Below are 5,644 nucleotides of genomic sequence, written 5' to 3' on the forward strand. Positions count from 1 at the left end.
GGAAGTCAGGAATATCTGCGTACCTCAGCAAATAATATGCTGTTATCTTAACTTATTGATTATAGATTAGATGCACACAACAAAAGAGTGCTGGTAGACCAGGAATTCCACTAATCTTAATATATTCAGAGCTGCGAGCACCATCATTTATTGGCTATAGATGGGATTCGCACAACAGAAGACAAAAGCACAAAATGAGGAAAGATTTCACAGAACTGCTGGTGGGAACCCAACCAAACCTATAAAGAAAAAACATTTGCGCAACTTAATTCTGATTGACATTTACAACCAGTGTCCTCTTATTTTAAATGAAGAGCTTTGCCACTACACTTCACAGGAAAAAAAGCTGCTTTCTGATAATAGATGAATGGATTGATAATTGCAGTCGTTGGGTGTTTCTTCTTTTGTGTTAGCCATCAACCCATGTTTAAACCTATACATTTTAGTTGTTCTGGAAAGAAGCACATTTGCATTTGAGCAACTTTTTTTCTTGCTTTTCAGCAAACATTAGCTTCAAAATATCAAGCGGCATTTGCTAAACCTGAGCACAATTAACACTGCTCTGCATCTGCAACAGATAGATACAGAAAGAGTCAGCGTAACTGAATTGCAACAACAGGGTCAAACATTCCCCCTCTTACAGTTTAAACATGTCTCTGCACCTAACAAACCAGGACACAGCCCCCCTGAAAGCGTGGTAGATAACAGGGTTTTGTGAGCAAATAAGTCCTCCACTTTTCCACTGCTGGCAGTCCTCTCTGTTTAGATCTCCAGTGCAGATCCACTGGTCTCCATACTCCTGGGATACACACCACTTGGCATGATCAAAGTGAGACCAGAACTCCACAGGTCCCGGCAGTTTAATTCTTTTGATATTTAAAACGTGTTCAGGAAGGGAGCAGTTCGAAGGCAGTTCATGCTCTTTTCGTTTGCCAGGTTTCCATCAACAGAGTAGTCTTTAAAACTTGAGCAGCCCAACCAGTGTAGATGTCTGTAAAAGACAACCCTCAAGTATGTCAACAAAGTAGAAATATAAGGCATTTAACAGCATCTACAATGGCTCTCCAGACAGGGCTCTTTCTTGGTTTAAAGAGAAAGGAAACACTCTGTGAAAAGTAAAAAAAAAGCTCTTACCGGTCTGGAATTTAATTTTACTGCCATTTTCACATTGTATAATGAAACATTTCCCCTTACTAAACGGTTTTCAGTGCTTTGTTTTCCAATTGAGTTCTTTCAGAACTTTTTATGTTTTGATAACAATCACAACAGAACAACATAAAAGAGCTACTGGTAGTGATTGGAAAGCCCTTGTAGCAAGACAGTTTTAGAAGCGCAACATGTGTTTCTGCCCTACAGATGTGAACTACAATGTGCAGTTTGTATGTTCTCCCCGTGTTTGCAGGGGTTTCCTCTGGGTGCTCCAGTTTTTGGTCCCACAGTCCAAAAACAACAGACTAGTTGGGTTAATTGGCTTTTGGGAAAATGGACTCTTGGGTAAGTGCTGTGTGTTTTTGTCTCTGTGTGCACTGTGATGTCCTGGCATCCTGTCCAGTGTATATCCTGCCTTTTCCCCTTTGCTTGCTGGGATAGGCTCTGGCTCCCCAGTGACTTTATAGTGGATAAAGTGGTTAGAAGACTGATGGATGATTCACTGTAGGTGGAGTGGATTTTTCATCTCAAAACTATGCGAACTCTGTTAAATGATTATTTTGGACCTAGGTCTTGTTTTCTTGGGATGTATTCTGCTTCTAGCAATATTACACACTTTGCAGTTTATTGCTGGTGATATACTATCGAATATGATGTTTTATGTTATTGCAAGATTATGAAAACAGACACATATACTGTATGGTTTAAATATTTTTCCATTCTGATCTTATTATTGCATCTAATCTGAAATTGATATTTAACTAAGCTTAGTTAAAAATGATCAAACTAAGATTGTTTTTTGCCAAATCTGAAAAGTTTGTTTCAGTTTATGTATTATATTGGTGGCTAATATACCATTATATAAACTCATTGTACCATGTAATGGATAGCTTTGAATAAAGTCAAGACCAAATTGTTTTCCCTTTTCGCTGTCTGCATTTTATTTTTAATGTTTGTCTGGGATGAAGAAATGTAATTTGTCTCGTTCTTCTTTTGTCATTTTCATGTTTGGCTCTTAACAATGTGCGGCCTTTTGCAAACCTGTACATGCAACCACTGGCCAAAATATAAGCAAAGCCCGTCATCATGCTGTAAAGAGTAAAAACTATGACCAGGAAGTTGCATGTACAGTATCTCACTGGTTCTGAAATATCTGTAGCATCTTGCAGTCGCATTGCTTTACAGGATTTGCAATCTTTACAATAACAATTGCAGCAGAGGTTGTGATGACAGTAAGGTGTGCAGGACTGAGCTATGTTTTTAATAGGAGCAAAATCTGGGCAATTTTCTGGCCTGTGAAAGGTGATGGAAGTCTCTGTCATGCTTCTCAAGACAGCCAAGCCACACTTTTAATGTGAGAGCACAGGAATTCAAAGGGAATTTAGCTAGCTTGTTTTTAGGACTTAAAAGTGCATTTACTTGGGTTGCCTCCACACTTCCATAAAGAAGAGAATACGTGCTAAAAATGAATATGCATTTGGCAGTGGCCTGGCAACAGACGACTGCAAGGACGGAAGACTGTAATACATCGCTAAGACAACACATTAAATCTGAGTAAGTTCAAAGGGGCCACTTGTCCACACTGGTGAATTGCAAATCACTGGAACGTAAGCATAACTACCATGGAGTATTTCAACATCTTTAAATGTGAATGTATTTCTGGACGTTTCGAGAGTCGGAGTCGACTGTTTTTATCCGACTCTTCTCCTCAGTGCAGAATGAAAATCAGTGCTGTCCAGGAAGGTTTCTGAACTTTAACCAGCTCCAGAATCAATGGGAAACCTACGTGACCAAACAAATGCTCAATTCCAGGAAAAAGATTCCAAATGCATATCCTGGTACAGAACCTTTGATAAGGACAGCTGATATGTCAGATTGTAGTTGGTGTTTCATCACAGATCTTTTTGTACAGTCTGCGTGGTTTTAAAAGAAAACCACTCTCACCATCCACAAAGAAGCGAGACTTGGCAAGGCTGAGGAAGGTTTCTCCCCGAGCTGACAGCAGTTTCCCCATCCTCCTTCCCTGCACCCAGGGCTTTACAGAGCCCTCGCAAATGCAGCTCATTCTGGGCAGTTCGTGGCGAAAGACTTCAGGCAAGGAGCAGTTGTACACGCGGGGGTTATAATACAACAGCTGCTCGGCTGAGGAAAAAGAAAGGAAAACAACTTTATTGTTGGCTAAATCGCATCCTCTCACTTGCAATGCAAACACCTTATGTTGTTACAACAGTAACCATTATACCCGGGCCGGAACACCCACAGCCCACAGAGGTGCTGGAGGGCTTCGGTTTTATTTTTTCATACCTTCATGTCACTGAACTGTGAGGAAAAATAAACTGTTCATTTTTGTATGATTAAAATCAATAAATACAAAACTGAGGAAGGTAACACTACAAACCATCTTCTGTGGAATAAGGAGACAAAGAAGCTAGAAGGGGAAATTGTGTTCTCCATTGAGAAGAGAGACATTAAGTTTTCTGATGCAGAAGCAGTTAATTTGGATTTCCCCAGCTTCTTAACACTGCCTGCTATATCTGAAGACCCGCCACACTCAATAATTCCATTGTAGTGCTGGGCTACAGCACAAGTCTGCAGTCCTATGAAGCAAGGACTACACATTCAATTTACCCCACACATTCCATTCTATGGCTCGGCTCACGGTTAAAAAACAAAAACAAAAATCCGGCCCAACAAATATTGAATCTGGTAAATGGCCTCGCATTGTCGTCTCTTTCAATTTGAACTGAGCAATACAAATAAAAATAAAATGGTATTTTGCTATTAGCATAATGCTAGCTTCCCTATGTTGCGCACCTATCTGAGGGAATTGTGTAGATTTGTAAGTGATACAGAGCGTGGTCCGGCCGTTCAGTTTCCCCGAGGACGGCCAGCTGTACCCCCTTTCTGGGAATGGAGGGAAGTGGGGGACACTGTGACTGAGCCAGAAACCCTGAGTCTGGTCAAAGTGTAGGACTCCTGTGTGGACACACAAAGAGATATTACAACACACCGAGATAACAGATCACATTCTATTCATTCATACTTACAATGAACAGCAGTTATCGATTTATGAAGAGTCAGTAGATGATGGATTGCAAGTTATTACTGTTAACACAGTACTTTGAAAAGGTCAATAATAATAATAATAATAATTCCTTACACTTTTATAGTGCTTTTCTGGACACTCCACTCAAAGCTCTTTCCAGGTATTGGGGACTCTCGTCCACCACCACCACCAATGTGAAGCCAAAGTGTACACAGAACACTCACCCCACACCAGCTATTTAGTGGGGAGGAGAGTGGAATAATGAAGCCAATTCAAAGATGGGGATTCTTAGGAGGCCATGACTGGTAAGGGCCAATGGGAAATTTGCCCAGGATGCTGGGGTAACACCTATACTCTTTTCGAGAAACGCCCTGGGATTTTCAATGACCACAGAGAGTCAGGACCTCGGTTTTATGTCTCATCCGAAGGACAGTGCCTTTTTAAAGTATAGTGTCCCCGTCACTATACTGGGGCATTAGGACTCACATAGACTGCAGGGTGAGCACCCCCTGCTGGCCCCACTTACACCTCTTCCAGCAGCAACCTTAGTTTTCCCAGGAGGTCTCCCATCCAGATACTGACCAGGCTCACAGCTGCTGAGCTTTAGTGGGCTGCCAGTTGTGAGGTACATTGTGTTTAATTTAGTAGTGGCAATGATAAAGATGATACTGATGTTTGTATCCCTGGAAGCAATGGGCACAAGGAAGGTGACACCCTGGACAAGAAGCCACTTAATCGCAGGGCAGATACAGACACTGAAGCGCACACTAGAGTTAATCTTTTCTCAGAAGCCAATGAGCCAACCAGTATATTTTTGGACTGGGGGAGGAAACCGGAGCACCCAGAGGAAACCCTGGGAGAAAAGACTTCACAGATGGCATCCTGAGTCCAAAATCAAGCCCAGGGCCCCAGTGCTATAAGGTAGCAATGCTAACCACTGTACTACTGTGCTGCCTGGTAAGTAGTAGTAATAGTAATAATAATAATAATAATTTTATACCCACCCAAATTAGAATTGGCCATTTTATCTTTACATTTCTGCTCACGCCCATGACCTTTGACCCCAGGTTTGTCCAACCTCTCTTACACAGTCATACACCTATTGACCCTACACAGTGATGTACAGGACTTTTCCAGCCCATCAAAGAACGTGTATTCCCAGTGCTGAGCCACTTATACTCCACTACTTTCGAAATTCTAGTTGCCATAACACGGTCTTTTATAATTAATAATTATAAGTCTTTAGCAGACATTAAATCTAATAAACAATAAATCCGTGTTAATTTTATACTGATTTTATTATAGAATTTTTATTATAGTTTAATATAGAAAAATTGATTATGATTTGAAAGAATATTCGTAATATAGTGATACAAATGCATCACTTTCTATGCCATGCTGTGCTGTTCTCTGAAATGCTAAGATACACTTCCAAACAAAAATAACTAG

The 5,644-nt window shown here is 40.8% G+C and overlaps 1 pseudogene; it reads right to left on the bottom strand.

The window, feature by feature from the left end:
* Positions 1 to 637: 637 nt before the first annotated feature.
* Positions 638 to 5,218, bottom strand: LOC148823770 (deoxyribonuclease-2-beta-like; annotated as a pseudogene).
* Between the last annotated feature and the right edge of the window lie 426 nt (positions 5,219 to 5,644).

Source organism: Atractosteus spatula, chromosome 11 (assembly GCF_055471065.1).
Source record: "Atractosteus spatula isolate fAtrSpa1 chromosome 11, fAtrSpa1.hap1, whole genome shotgun sequence".
NCBI lineage: Eukaryota > Metazoa > Chordata > Actinopteri > Semionotiformes > Lepisosteidae > Atractosteus > Atractosteus spatula.